At 41.1% G+C, this 16,342-nt stretch overlaps 1 pseudogene; it reads right to left on the bottom strand.

The window, feature by feature from the left end:
• Nucleotides 1–2,832: 2,832 nt before the first annotated feature.
• Nucleotides 2,833–14,827, bottom strand: LOC123160368 (beta-glucuronosyltransferase GlcAT14A-like; annotated as a pseudogene).
• Between the last annotated feature and the right edge of the window lie 1,515 nt (nucleotides 14,828–16,342).

Below are 16,342 nucleotides of genomic sequence, written 5' to 3'. Positions count from 1 at the left end.
TTTGCCGTCAGCTAGCGGACAGCAAAGAATCTTTGCCGTCAGCTAGCGGACGGCAAAGAACTGGCTTTCTTTGCCATCAGCCAGTTCTTTGCCATCTGCTTTCGGGTAGCTGATGGCAAAGGGCTTCTTTGCCGTCTGCTAGCAGACGGCAAAGATCTGGCAGATGGCAAAGTAGCTGATTCCAGTAGTGTGAGGAGGAGGAGGCAGCTGAGACAAGCTTGGAGGAGAAGGTGGAGAGAATGAAGTGGGGAAAGTGAGTGGGTAGGTGTGGCTGTCCAAAATATCTTGTTGGTCCCAGGTTACTAATGACGCACCACCTGCAAATGCGCCCAGGGTTACTAATGGCGCACCTGCTGGAGGTGCGCTATTAGTAGTTTTGCAAAAAATTAAATAAATAAATAAATATATATATACTAATGGCGCACCGTGGCATAGTGCGCCATTACTAGTTTAAACTAGTAATGGCGCACTATGCCACGGTGCGCCATTAGTAGCTTTGCCAAAAAAAAAAGAATAAAAAAAAACTACAGTAGTGGCGCACTGTGTGGCTGGTGCGCCATTACTAGTTAGTACTAGTAATAGCGCACTGTGCCGGGATGCGCCATTAGTATGTTTGGAAAAAAATTGTTACTAGTGGCGCACCATGTGTCTGGTGCGCCATTAGTGTCTTCCCCGCTAATGGCGCACCTGCACATGATGCGCCATTGCTATATAGTAGTGGTGCACCACATGTCAGGTGCGCCATTAGTATTCATTTCATCTATAGCCCTTTTCCTAGTAGTGCGGCCATGAGTAGAATGCTCGAGAAGTAACCTCAATTGTTCATTATCGCACCATATCAGCAATTTTGTTCATTTCCTGATATCAAGTAATTGTTTTCTTTGTCTGGCAGGGTTTGAAAAAGTTCACCGCTGAAGGTCCAGGACTGCGGGGGAGCTGCGGTTTAAATACCCGAAAGTAAGTAGTACAGGTAGTTCCGTGCAACTCCAATTGATTCTAGCTAGTTTCATCAATACAATTTGCATGCTTGCTTATCAGTTTGATTGACCTCTGTTTCTTGTAAAGTGGTTGTGGCAGGAACCCGGGAATAATTACTGTGGATACTACATTTGCGAGTTCATCCGCCACACGACCTATGAGCGGGGCTACTCTAAAAAACAATATGAAGTGTGTAAGCAACAATATTCACAATTTTGTTTTATTACCATAATTTGTGTTGAGTTTCATTCATATATATGTATTGACCCCCTTCTTCAAATTAGATGTTTCAGATGCGGAATGAACTCTTACCACAAGATCGCATACAAGGAATTCAAAAGGAATTGGCGGGATTATTTCTTGACCACTTCATCGACAAAGACGGAGAATACCATGTGGAACTTGAGTTCAGATGTTAGGGGATTGTAAGAGATCTTATATTATATATATGTAGCCAGTAGCGTCGTATAGATATAAGAAAACTTGTTGTTCGAGCAATCTCTCGGAGAAGGAGAGGTCGGTCACTTCTCTCTTTATATGTTCGTGACGATCTTCTATACTTAATGGTTTCCTTCATTTGCTTACTAGCTAGCTAGCGTGTCGAGTACTCTCTATACGTATGTACGTAGCGTCGACCAAACACGGAGATAAGATAGGACACTTCTCTCTATTAGCTAGCTAAGACAATATATGAAACCCCTAAATTAACCCTACAAAACCCCCAAAACCCCAACCCCCCCCCCCCCCCCTTAAAAAAACAAAAACCCCAGCCCCTGAACTACTGAACTGTGGATGCCTTTTGGTCCCGGTTGGTGCTAACAACCGGGACAAAAGGCCCTCCTGTCTGGGCAAGCCGCAACGGCCACATGGAGCCCCATCTGTCCCGGTTCGTAGGCAAATCGGGACTAAAGGTATTGGGCTTTAGTACCGACCCTTTAGTCCTGGTTCGGGAACCGGGACAAATGGGCCTTCTGAACCAGGACAAATGGGCCTTTTTCTACTAGTGCTAGCATCCCTTCAAGGAATTGAACATTAGGATACATACATGTCATCGTATCTTGTGTTATCATTTCAGCTTGCATTCACTATATCTTGTTTTCCACACTATATTGTGTTGGTAGTCCCTTTGTAGAGATTATTTATGCCTAAACTTTATATTGTGCTATTCATACTTGTCACTGTTGATATATCTTATCATTTGTGTGGCTTTCTATATTGTCTCATACATTTATATTTCATGTGATACTGCTCATGCAAGTATGGCGTTGGTGCACGTAGTTGAGACTACCCTGTTTAGGATTTGTGATTGAAAAGTATCCTGATAGTTTATTTCCACATTAGAATAAAACCAAATCCGTAGTAGTTTTTGAAATGCCTGTCCCCCCCCCCCCCCCCCCACACACACACACACAAAACACAAACTATACTTGTCCTTTCAGATAGGCAACTTAGAAACCAGAGTAGTCAACTTTAAAATTTCATGGGCAACAAATTAGATGTTGTACGAAACTCTCACGTAACATAAAGTCGGTTCAGGTAGAACGAAATTTGCTTCTTGAAAACTAATGTCATTTTTCAGAGAAGTTCGTCTAAATATACACATATGGGTCGTTTCCAGGGGCTCGTTGCGAGATATCGAATAGTTTTAAAATTGCTAGCTCTAGTTAGGATATTATTGCTGTAGTATAACTTTTTGGGAGCCTACAATCTAAGATGTGGCACCACTTCCCGTTATTCTATGTTCGAGCGCTATGGAGGAAAATAGCTTTGCCATATCATATAGCTCGCCATCAGCTAGTTGAAGCTTTTACCTTGCGAGATAATGATAAGGATTCAGTAAGGAGAGTCTGCCAGTGAAAATACCAAAGTCTCGAGATCACGACCTATAAACCGACAAGAGAATTATCATCATTTCCAAAAGATTTATCACTTCTAGTTTGCCAGAAAAAAATAATAGTGCAGGTAGTAGTCGCCGAAGCTCCTCTTTCCCTTCCATCAATGTCAATAATTGTGCTCAACTATTTTGCACTGTTTCGACCGGAAGTTCTTCTCCAACATGAGCGACGTAACCAGCCGTTGTAGCCGTGCAGCTCCAGGGCCGGGAAGCAGGCGCGTCGGGCTCCCCACGGAGCAACAAGGACCATCGCTACTTCTGCCCAAATCCCCCCTGCACCAGCCTCCAGGGGCGACCATGCCTGGCGGCCGTAACAGGATGTCTGCATCTATCCTGTCAAGCACCATGTCGTCCTGGCCGAACTTGCGCGCAAAGGGGGCGTTGTTGCCAACCATCTTGTCCCAATGGCTGGTGTTGAGCAGCTGTGGGTGCTGACCTGGGGGGTCGTCCCAGGAGATGTAGTGCATGTCGTGGTTTACAGTGGTGTTGCGAAATTCATTGGCGTTACAGACCACAGTTTGGAAGTAGCCCTCCGGAGAGGAGACGAAGTTGGCATAATAGAGGAGGACCGTCCGCGGGAGGTTGTCCCAACCCCAGATCAGGTACTCCACGAATGGACGAGACAACACCATCCACGCAGAACCTGATTGTAGACAACAAAAAATTATTATTTAGTTTCGTCTAGTCGGTTTTCTCAAACAAGCACTATTTCGATGCAAAGTACTTTGCAAATCACTCTTTGGACAAAACACATAATTAAAAGTTGTAAGTGCAAAAATACAATAGTCTATAAACACAATAATATTTTGTATTGCCGTGAATTTGAAGTAAAATGAAAGATTTTTGTGGTCGAAAGCACTCTAGTTGCATAGGATTTTTGATCGAGATTACATACATGTGGTTAGTACGTATAATGAATTGAGTCTACCATCCAGAAGTGCAAAAGTCCTGCTTTCCTAACATTATTTTCATCCAATTATGTTTTGCCATTAGCGCTTTCTACGTTGTAAGCCCACATACAACATCTTTACCTAATAATAAAGCTAATTGGGTCTCTGATTTCGTCATATATTTTGCAAAAAAACCCCTCTATTTTTCGTAAATAAACCAGCGGTACACGTTTAAGTCACTCTCGAACCCTTTTTTTTGCTTTTTCTCGGAAAACCCCTCTGAAGTTTTATGTAATCAACCCGCCGTCCATATTTAAGTCAACTGAATCGTTTTTTCGTTTTAACATAAAACCCCCTGACTTTTCAGTTAATCAATCCGCAGTTTATCTGAAACAAAAATATCAATATCTTTTAAACCGTAACTCCGATTTTAACATGTTATATATGAAACTTGATTAGAAAAATGTGTAGAATCTAATTATGATGCTATTTTTAGCTGTTAAATATTTCTAAAATATTATTTTGATGTGAACTTAATCTATAATGTACGATCCGTTTTTCTTTCTTACTCATAGAGAGGAAACAAAACATCGATGACCACACATGCACACCTGTGAAAAACCACGGGAAAAAAGAACATATTCCTCATTTTATTTCGAGCCAGTGTGCGACGTGAGAGAGACGCCTTAGAACTGATCGCATTCAAACACGCTTTCGTTGTGTGAGCAATAAGACCACCATCAACAACACAAATGTGAAGTCATGTGAAAATAAAGGACGTGAACACATTAGGGTCTTGAGTCATGATTATTGGGTTAATTACGTGGGTTAAGTACTTGAACGCACGGGCTCTTTTGCTAGTATTTGCATATGCTATGCGGGGAAGTGTAAGCTGGTATGGTGCATGGTTCAGTCACAAATAAATGTACGAATGATTTGGTTGCTTGTATTTTTTTGTAATTCGATGGTATTCGAAGGAAAATTCTATTTCCTTGTAACATATCAAATAAATACTGCTATTTATAAGGCCACCATGCTATCTTTAACTATTTTTTTAGTTTACCATCCAAGCTTAAAGCTAGGAGTGGTATTTAGTCGGAAAATTGACGGGGGAACCATTGTTTTTTTTTGCAACAGATCAAACGATTTGGTCACCGAACTATCTGATCCAACTTCCAGCCTACACGTTTTCGCCGTCCCTTGATTTTGTCATTTCGATCCGGTTCTCCCGCATGTCTTTCTTAATCACTAGTCATGATTGTCTGTTCGGCCTGTTCTTTGTTTTACAAGAAAAAGATGGGGACTCATTGGTAGCTCATTCTTAGCCTTTTAGGAGGAAAGGATTGGAGAGGTCGATACATCCACTCCTTACCTCCTAATTGCTGACTCAATCATCTAAGCAACTAAACCATAACTCTGATTTGCATGCTTACTAAGTGAGGCACTATTTCTACACAAGGAACCACAGCTGAACCTAGTAAAAAGGGCATGAAATTACAAAGATTCGGCCTAGAGTCACTACCGCCACATTCTGGTGGCTCATTAGCCACCTCAACCAAACTTGTTTTGTAGTGGCGGACGCAACAATACTTCGAATCTGATGTTAAGGGGGGCCTAGTTTGTACGGAACGTTAAAAATGCCACTGTTGATTAAGATAGTACCATGACCATTAGGATGGGGGGGGGGGGTTCACGGCCGCTCGAAGGAAAAAAGAAATATAGCTCGGGAATCCATAACACTAGAAGTTTCAATGCTACATGCCCTACTTCCGGACTTAGGCCATGTTTGCTTGGCCTTTTTCTTCTGCTTTTGCAGCTTTTTCACTTTAGCCGAAAAGCCACAAAAGCTCCTAAAATGGAGCTTTTTTGCTTTGGCTTTTGGCTTATAAACCAATATTGTCATAGGATGGTATGGAGCAAAAGCCAAAGAACAAAAGCCAATTTTGGAGTTTCTTTTGCTTTTTGCTAAAATAAAAAAGCTACAAAAGTAGAAGCAAAAGCCCAAACAATAGGGCCTTAAGCTTGTAGTTGAACGGATGGTTACGTTCTAGGCTGATTTCTTAACTGAAACATTTTAGATTGATGGTAATTCAATCACAATGGACATGTTAACTGAAACATTTCAGATTGATGGTAATTTGACCAGGAAAAAATGTTTAAAAAATGATACCCTCTATAACTTATGTGTAAATACCATGGTAATTTATGCACCATAGATATGATAACTTACGTACATACACAATGTCAACATTGACTCGGGAGAAAAAAATATTGAAAACATACCGCTGATAATTTGTATGTAAATATCATGGTAATAGATGCAGCACAAACCTGCCAACTTATGTACGAACAACATGATAATAACCGCGGGGAGAGGTGGGATTTATTGAAAACATACCCTTGATAACATTTGCATGAATAAAATCTTATTTTGTGCGGCATATGCCTAATAAGTTATGTTTAGTTACCATGGTAACTTTTAATCGGGGGAAATAATTTTGTCAAAAACATAGTCCTGGTAAGTTATGTGTAAAGAGCACCGTAATATCCGCACCCCGTACCAGATAACTTTTGTATGAATATTGTGGTAACTTATACCGGGGGCCCGGGGGGGGGGGGCGATTTGTAGACAACACACCCAGGTAAATTCTGTGCAAAAAACATGGTGTTTTTACGCACTGTAGAGCGAATAACTTCCACTCAAACACCATCGTATCTTTTAACTTAAGGAAAAATAAGTTGTTGAAACATACCCCTGATAATTTATTTGTAAAGTTATCATGTTGCACATGCTAAAATTACCATGTTTCTCATGCTCCAGTTATCATCCTTCAAAGTACATAGTTACTAGCTTTATCATATTATTTATTACTAGGAATCTATGTTGAAGTTAACATGGTGGTCTTGGCATAGTTAGCATGCTGTTTATGTAAATGTTAGCAAGAATAAAACTAACTTTTTTGCTGATCTGGCAGAAAGGCAGAAGGTTCAAATGCCCTTGTTTATGTATAGAAGACAACAAGGTGACCGAGATGGTTATTGGGATTATTTGATACTCTATAGACCTAGGTTCCAGTCTCCTTCCCAATACATTACTTTTTCATTTTTCTATTGTGGGCACAAAGGAATGGAACGAAAAACCACCAACTATTAGTGTTTGCATGTGCGATTTTCAGAAAGAAAGAATGAAATCGGTAAAACAAAGACATGTGTGTCGGCGGGATCATAGCGCTAGGGATCCAGTGCAGAACGAGTCTTGAGGGATTAGTGAGTGGCAGGAATAGGCGGGATTAGGGTGCGCTAGGTGCAGTTTGAGTCATTCGTACCTATGATTAAAAATATAACATCCACTAGCTATTACTCTCCATTTTTAATTAGCAATTTATATTGATATATGGTTGTGATTTTTTTTATGGTCATAAAGGTCTAGTAGTTGTAATTTATCTAGATAGGATTACATAAATATATTGTGATATACATTACGTAACTCTAATGGTGGTTACTTGTTTTGTGTATGGTTATGTAGATCCAAATGTCATACTAAGTTTCAACTACATTTTTCTAAATCTAAAGGTTGTGACCTAATATAATTGTCTAAGTATATATATATCTAACAGCCGTGATATATTTGGTTGTGATAGTGAAGACTTAACCATTGCCAATTAGTTAGAGATGATCCACCAGACCAAATCTTAAGGTTATTCTCTATGTATATCAAGCATATCTCACTCTTTTATATCCGTATTACACTTTTAGTATGTACTTACACCCTTGCGGTTTAAAGGGCCCAGTTCAAAAATCTCACCAACCAACGTAGATGGTGAGTGGTGGAATTATTATTTTATTTTTATAAAATTACTCAATTAATGCATTAATTGCAATCATTCATGCCTGAACAATAAATAATCCAAAACCTTTACATGCATTGGTGACTATTTTTTTACTTCTTCCATGCAGCGATTTAATGCACCTCAAAATTTGAACATGTGAGACATATAAAATGAAAAAATAATTTGCTCCATTCAAATTACTCCCTCCATTCCCTTATACAAGGGCACTATCAAAAATACATTTTGCATCAATATAAGGCCACCAACAGTAACTGAGGCAAAAATTAATGATGTTTCCTCGTAGTAGCAACTTTTTAATACTTACATGCATGTAGTCATAATGACACTCAGCTACTTCCTTCACATTCATTCGTTGCATGCTTATGACGTATTAATGATCCCGGTTAACGAAAAGAAAAGTTGTCTTGTAAAACAATCATTACATTTTCTCTTGGTATCTGTAATCTAAGTTTGTGGCCTTGTATAAGGGAATGGAGGAAGTAGCTAGAGCTACCTTCGAAATTTTTGTGAGGTTGTTTTCTGTCATAGACTAAGGATGCAAAACAGGTCCAACAGTACATGTTGATATGTCTCCTTACCACAAGATTCATAATTTCACCAACGCAGCCAGAAAATAGGATCAGTATTGCAGCTAGCTAATCATGTGTTCGAGTCATCTAGAGTGACTTTCATTCAATTCATGAGATGCGAGGAAAAAAAGCGAGGTATGATAGGTCCTAAACGTATTTATAATTTTTTGTATTGTTTATGACTTATTTCAGCAAATATGCAAACTTTTGAAGTTAATTTTTCCTAGTATTTTAGTAAAGTTCCAAGAGCCAGTTCTTGTTTTCTTTTTTTTACTTACAGGAAATATACAGATAAAATATGATGATTATTTTTACGTCATGAGAGACAAAGGTGAAAATCTAGGTTCACATGAGCCCCGTCATGAGAGACAAATATGCGCTTGGACGAGGTGCCTAGATTTTCACGCGCCTGAGGGATGCATGTGGGCTCACTTGGTTTCCTTTCGCTGCATTCTGGCGCCCGTGTTATATATACCCTGAAACCCTTGCTCCTATTATGAGTATTTTTTTGGCCACATCATCTTTGCAATATGAGGTAAACTCTTTTGTAACCATGTTCCCATACTTTAATGGATGGGGAACTCCAACAAGATGTGTAAGTGTTCCATCCCCTAGTATATGGGTTCATAGCAACAGGAAAGATACGATATATCCTCTTAGTTCTTCAATACAACATACACTGCCCGTATTAGTTGCCTACCATGATTGTGGTTCATCTGATGTGTTCTTTACTATGATGTTGATCATGCAATGAATAATACCTCTATATTAAGATTGTGTTTGGTGCTTTCTTCTGGTTATACATGTTTATTTAGGATTATTTTTCTTCACTCAGGCAATTTAGATGGGTAACTAGTAGAGGGACTCTATGCATCAGTTGTGTTTAACATTGCAAGAAATGTAATGTGGTGACCACAAATAAAAAAAAATATATTGTTTGTTACTGCCACTAAAGATAATTGCTAGGATGAGGCCATCAATGAAATCACATAATTGCTAGGATGAGGCCATTAATGAAATCACTTTAATCAACAATATATCGACTTGCTTTAGTATACTCAGTTTTAATATTTCACTTTCACATGTCTGTTATATTAACCGCACTAACCTCAATCAATTTTTTAGTGCAAGAAATTCGTTCAACATTTTTTGTAAACACTTCTTAAATTATTAGATATTTTAAAGGTAAAAATTTACTTTCTAGAAATGTATACATTAAGAGATTATTACCCTTAAACCCTAATTTAGATTTATTGACTTTTTTTGCCGCCTCCGCTTGGCGACATAAGGAGATCTCTTTTGTAACCATGTCGAGGTACTCTACCATAGGGGTAACTCTCCATAGTCTTCATCAACATTAATATCTACTACTCTAAGATGTTGTGTGAGTAGTCCATCCCATGTTCTATGTGTCGGTGCTAAAACCAGCGGATCTCCGATAGAGGGTCCCAAGCTGATGATCTGAGCAAGATGGAAACATGAGGAATAGGGACACGATGTTTTACATAGTTTCGGGCCCTCTCAAGGAGGTAAAAACCTACGTCGTAGTCTTCTTTACATTGATTGTTGATGGGGTACAGAGTACAATATGATCTACCTCAAGATCATATGGATGAGTTCTAAGCTCTAAAATCTTGTAGTTGTCCCTATCGACTAAAAACCCCTTGATTTATATAGGCACCAGGGGTATATAGCGTTTACACGTGGGAGGTTGCAATCTAGGGATAAGCATGCCGATCATTCAAACACGCCTTGAAGTGCAGGCCATGTCTCTGGAGAACTCCATCTTGATCACGCCGAGGGCTAGAGTGTTCAAGGCCCATTCTTTAGTTACTGGCGGCTCCTCGGCCCTGCCCATGAATGGTGAGCCGACACGGCATGCATCCCCTTGTCCGAGACATGTGGTTCATTGTAGTAGCCAAGATGTAATATCTCCTCTTTGTTCTTCAATATAATAAACAAATGAGCAGCTTATCGTGATTTTGGTTCATCAGATATATTTTTAGCAATTATGTTGATCATGTGATGAATTATACCTTTATGTGTAGATTATGTTTGGTGCTTTTGTATAGTCAATTCATATGTATTGCTCGATATTTTTCTTCTCTTGGCCAGTTTAGATGGATAATGAGTAGATGGAGCAGTGTGTATTAGTTGGGTTTAACCTTACAAGAAAGGCAACATGAAGATATTAACTATATTTTTATATTTTGTTATTGCAACTAAGGATAAATGATATCATGACATTCATAATGATAGCATGAGGTATGCAATGAAATCATGAGATCTGTAATAAAATCATGTTCTCGAAATCCCTAAAGGTGTACTTCATAGACATGACTATTTCAGGCCAACATTTTTTTGGCGAAGTGATTGTCCAAAAAAAAGTATCCGCTAGCCGAACAGGACGTTGTAGACCGCTCAAATGATCATGTGGTCTTCGTATACAATACCTCCAATTGATAAATGATACTTACTTAGCAAATGAGATTTTTAGCTTCTTGACTGAGCATAGTGTTAGGGAAACTCGCACGTGCAATAGGTCTCTCGACTCAAGGGTCATGTCCTAGGTCTTTTCAAAATATTACACACGCATTTTTAGTAGGTCTGATGGTGGCAACAAAACATTTCTTTGTGTTCTAACATTTCTCAATTAAGGAGCCCTAAAGATTCAACTTTGGGAGGACATCATTGGCTAATGTCCCTCTATAAGAACAATATCCAGCCTTGTACTATAACGCTCACGATAGAAGTGATACATTGCACATGGGATGAGTACGTGACCACCTAATATATCATTTAGTCATGCTTTGGTGGTCTCGCCATATGTCTTAGCATGCCCTTTTAGGACGATTGACGCAGCCCAATTGACTAAAGGCAATGATGAGATTCACTTAAACCTGACTAAGAATGGATATTTCTAGGTTGAACCTATGTACCGGGCGCTCACTCACATAGGGGCCCAGCAGTCAACAAGAACAAACTATGGAAATGGAAAACGCTCCTGAAAAAATATATTCTTGCAGTACCTTCACTTAGGATTCATTCTGATAAAGAACAATCTTGCTTTTCTCTATTAGAATGGAAATGAAAAGTATTGTTTTTTCAACAATGAGGAGGCAGCAAATGCCTTCTCTTCCAATCAAATTTAGCTCGCTCAACATGGTGTGTCATCAAAGTCGCATCCAAAATGTGTCCGCCTCACGGTGTTGCGAACATGTTTAGTTGATTGTAAACCACACAATTTTAGTTCGCTAATAACGGTGGGAGAACAAGCATTGATTTTATTTCCATGACAATGCAGTTATGATTTCATTTTAATGGTAAAAACTCCTTTTGGCTGTAGGTTATTTACCAGTGTAAGCACTAGCTCTGCTTGTGGTCTACTCTTCAACCACGGGAACAACGACAATTATTTATAGTGGGATGTACGGAATTGGTGCATGTGGTTGGTATGTTTTACCGCACAAGGATCGTAGCATATTATGTAGATTCACTCTCTCCCATAGGCGCCTTAGGCATAGTACCAATGTCCTATGACAATATTATTTGTCTGTGTGTGTGGTCGTGTGCATATTAGTTATGTAGAGGCCGACTGTGTCCTCATTATGTTTGTATTAACTTGATGCACCTTTCAAGTCCATACAAAATGCCTGTCGTCGAGAAAAATAAACATACGAAAAAAAAATTCACGAGACGGTAATACCCTCAACTAGCAAAAGAAAACGACAGAAACTCAGTTAACAAGGAAAAGCCCAGAGTATATTTTAATACTCCAGTGAAATGTACCATTTAGTATTGTGCTCATTAAATGTACGCTATTTATTGAATCTAAAAAACCCCACATGTGCAGACAGTTTTTCCCTGAAACCACTGCATTCCTCATTGTTCCTAGAACCATAGTATTCCCAAAACTTGAAAAGAAAACATCCAAATGGGGCCTTAACTTTGTTACATAGGATATATGATATGGAGAAGTTCACCAATCAAAAGTCATTTTATGTCCCATGTTTGTGTGGTTTTTTAAGCTCACTTTTATGAGTTGGTAGAACGAAAACTGTCTCGACAAGATCCTCTTTGGAGAGGTGTGCGCGGGGTATTCTATGTGTGCCGCTCAGCTGTTTCTGATGATTTTTATCCGGTTCTCCACTAATTATCTAGGCAATTCTCTTCTGCTTAATTAATAGTTGATGCAAATATTTTGCTTCCATTTCAGGAAAAAAAAGTCTGTAATCGACCTGGTATCTAATGAAAAGGTACATATATGGCACATCAAAATTAGTACCACCAACAGGAATTAGAAAATATCTAGTGATAAAGTTTCAGCACTATGGATGTTAGTGTTGATTTTGATTACTTGTTCAAACAAAAGTAGGTTGACTTAATTAAGACAACCTTTGTGTACACTTGTGTGTGGGAATATTTGCTGTATGTTTGCAGGTATACACTTTTTTTCTTTTCTATTCTAGTCGGGTTTGTACTCTGTTTCACTTGTAGACATCTACTGTAAACTTGCAAATTCTCATGTGGAAAATGAATTATAATATATTTTGAAAGACCCAAAATAAACTAGAATAGGCCACAATGTTTCATCTTATATGTAGTTTTCTCATGTTCTCATAAATTATTTGTTATTAGTTTGAAGCAAAATTATGCAATTTACACCTTTTTAATGTTTTACGGCAGTACCTGGATTGCTACAGCATACTTCATCTGTTTCTAGTTACTCCGCGTATACAATTTTTCTGAAGTTAAAGTTGATAAAATTTGATCATGTTTATATGAAAAAATATCAACATTCACAATACCAAGTCAATATCGTTATAGATACATCATGGTATGAATTTTCATACTACATAACTTTAATATTGCAGATATTGATATTTTTAATATAAACTAGGACAATGTTCATGCGTTTCAACCGGATTTAAATATTGTACCACGTTAGCTTGTGATTTACCCGTCTATATTAAAGTGATTGTGTAAATTAAAGTTGAATTGATTCAGAAGACAAGTAAATTAAGGTGATTGATTATGATTGGGGATGGTTGAAAGAAAGGATGGTGGGAAAATAGTGAAACATGGAACCTTACATTCTTTTTATGTAGTAGAGATTTGATCAACTTTACGAAGATTGACTTCAGACAAATGTTATATATGGAGTAAAAGAGTCTATCAGTTTAGGGTTTCACCAGTCACACCACCAGCTTAATTAGTTTATTTGCAACAAAAGAAAGAATACTTAAGGTTGCATGGACTAGCTCGATTCGAATCCTGGCTCCACCACAGGAGTAGGAGTGATGATAGCTATTTTGGATAGAAAAGTGGCTTCCTGCACGGCACCACCCACTACGAATGGAATATTATGGGATGCTGGACGAAGATGCATCCAACGGGTACGGTGTGTGTCCTGCAGCTCTCTTAGTTGAGGTACAGAATCGGTAACGGGAGGGGAATTAGAAGCCGCTCCCATCTTCGCTTTAGAGTCGAATGAGGGCTCGAGAACCCGTGCTGTCTACCCCCGTCTGAGGTACAGAATCACACCTATTCTTCATCAGCGAAGAGAACACTTAGATTTACATCCCTGCATCTACCAGCACCTGATCTGTTTCGGAAATTGTGTTTTTAACATAGATCTGAATTGCATGACTAGCTGACTAGCCAAGAATAAAGCTTAATCGAATTTCTAATATCCACACAAGCACTAAATTTCATGAACAAACTAATATCTTAGATCGATAGACATATTTGCGCAGCATACATACCAGTGAAGAGTGTGAAAGCAGTGGGCAGCGCCCGCTTCTCTGTCTCATTCATCCATAGCAGATTTTGCTTCGTCTTCATGTAGAGGCCACGGTCAACGACAACCGGCATCGCCCTCGCAGGCCTGGCAAGAACATCAGGGCGGACTCAGTCGTGATCCCGACAATGCTGCATCCATCATCGACTCTCTGGTCTTATGATTACAACACAAGCACATACGCTTTCCAACCCAGGTCGCCCGTGTGCTCGATGAAGTTGAAGTCACGCGGCAGCCGCGAAAAGACGTCCATCAGATCTGCAGCGATTTTTCAATAGCCCACCGGAATCGTCAGCCGTGTGATTTACCAGGGATGGAAGAAGCTACGTTTGCCCGTCGAGAATAGGAACCAACCGTCCTGAGTGACGAGTGGGTAGTCGGAGGCGGACAGGTTGATGAACCAGTCCCAGTCCCCGCCGGGCCGCCGCAGGAAGATGGCGGCGGCGTGTAGTGTGGTGGTGACCATGGTGATGCCTCGGTAGGTAACAAGGTTGGCCTTCTCCACCACACGCACGTTCCCCATAGCGGCGGCGACCGGGTGCGCGGTCACGAACGCCGCCAGCCCCGTGCGGTCCGAATCGGGCGCCTCCGCGTCCAGGTGGAGGATGTAGTGGTTCCGTGGGTGGTAGAGCGCGAGGAGGCAGCGGCGGAGCCTGCCAGCGTCCCCTGCCGAGCCGGAGATGAGGTAGGCGAAGCGGGGGGGGGGGGGGGGGGGGGCGCTTGGTGGCAGGGGAATATTGGAGGAGGAAGAATGAGGCGGAGGGGAATGCGATCCAGGAGGCCCCGAGGAGGAACACGGTGAAGAGGGCCCCGGCGGCCACGCAGAGCACGCACCGCAGGTCCATGCGGGTGAAGGAGCGCCTGCGTGGCGAGGAGTGGGTGTCGATATCCTTGGTGGCAAAGCAGGGATGTGGAAGAAGAACACAGGGGACTCGTGTTCATTAGCACATACGAGATACGACCTAAAAGAGAGCCCCAGCGTCAATGGCCGGCAGACAGGCAGTAAACAAGTTGGAAGCCGACGGCGGTGAGAGTTCACTTTTTGTCTCATATATGTGCGAGGAGAGGAGCACGAAGGTGACAGCCCGAGCGAAGAAGCACAGATACTTTGCCTTAAGCACTAAGCTTTGCGGTCTGTCCATGATTGACTTCGGTGGGTGGGAGCAGGTGGGAGAGACGAACAGAAAACCGTTCGTACCAAACGAATCTTCCTTGCAAGACCCCAGGTATTTTTGTTTTTTCTTTACCTAATATCTATCTATAATCTATACTTCTACACCTCTTTATATTTACCTAATAAAAAAGCGCTGATTGCTTCTCGCAGTATGTCGTCATCAATTTTGTAGAAAAAAGCCCAAAAAACTGTAGTAATCAACCAACAGTCCACTGTAGTCAAAAAGACATTTCAAAAACCAGACTCCGTCATTAAAATTGTGGCCCCAGACGAGAATGAGGGTTCCTCCGCCGTCGCGCCCCCACCCCCTGCTCTGGCGTGCCGTCCTCGCTGCCTGGTCGCCGAATCAACACAAGATCGACAGGATCCGCTGCATCCCTCACAATTTTTTCAACAGAAAACAGTTCGTACCAAACGAATCTTCCTTGCAAGACCCTGTCTATAATCTCTATCTATAATCTACACTTCTACACCTGCGTCTAGTGGGCGCCAGCTGCCCACTAGTGCGATCGATCGGACGGCCTGAAAAGGTAAGGCCCAGTCCCCCACGCTCCAGAAAAAGGACAGACTACCACAAAAAACGATCCGATCGAACGGCCAGTCCCGATACGCCCGCGCTCCCACGTGGCCAGCCTACCCCCCCCCCCCCACACCCGCTCGCCCCCACGCCCCAGCTATACCTACCCAGCGCCTCCCACACCAGCTCGCCCCAACGAACCCACGCTGCCTTCGTCTTCTCCACGGAAGAACAGGATCCAAGGCCTTCCTTCCTCCTCCTATACAACCGCCATGAGAGCCCCAAAGTAGAAGAAGAAGCCGCTTCAAAAAAGAAGATCTAAGGGCAGGATGGTCAGAGTCATACCAGGCAGCAACATCAAGTAGGTAACCCCGCTCTGCCCCTCTTCACTTCCCCCCTTCTTCTACTGCGTATGTTGGCATATGTTAACCCCCTTCTTCGTGGATCTAGCACAAATCCATGGAGAAGCTGCTTCAAAATAGAGGTGGATCTGGCACATCACCCCACCCCCCCCCCCCATGAGTGTCATAACTGCAACTGAAAACAAGTGCCACGAATTACTATGCAACTAACCATGGATAGAAGCCTACTATTTCCTGGTTTGTGCAACTAAACACAACTCATTTAGGTTCAGTTGCACAACTTTCTAGTTGCACACTAAACATGGTT

The sequence above is a fragment of the Triticum aestivum genome, chromosome 7B (assembly GCF_018294505.1).
Source record: "Triticum aestivum cultivar Chinese Spring chromosome 7B, IWGSC CS RefSeq v2.1, whole genome shotgun sequence".
NCBI classification, from domain to species: Eukaryota; Viridiplantae; Streptophyta; class Magnoliopsida; order Poales; family Poaceae; genus Triticum; species Triticum aestivum.
The sequence above is the reverse complement of the archived record's forward strand: the minus strand, read 5'-3'. Positions and strand labels throughout refer to the sequence as shown.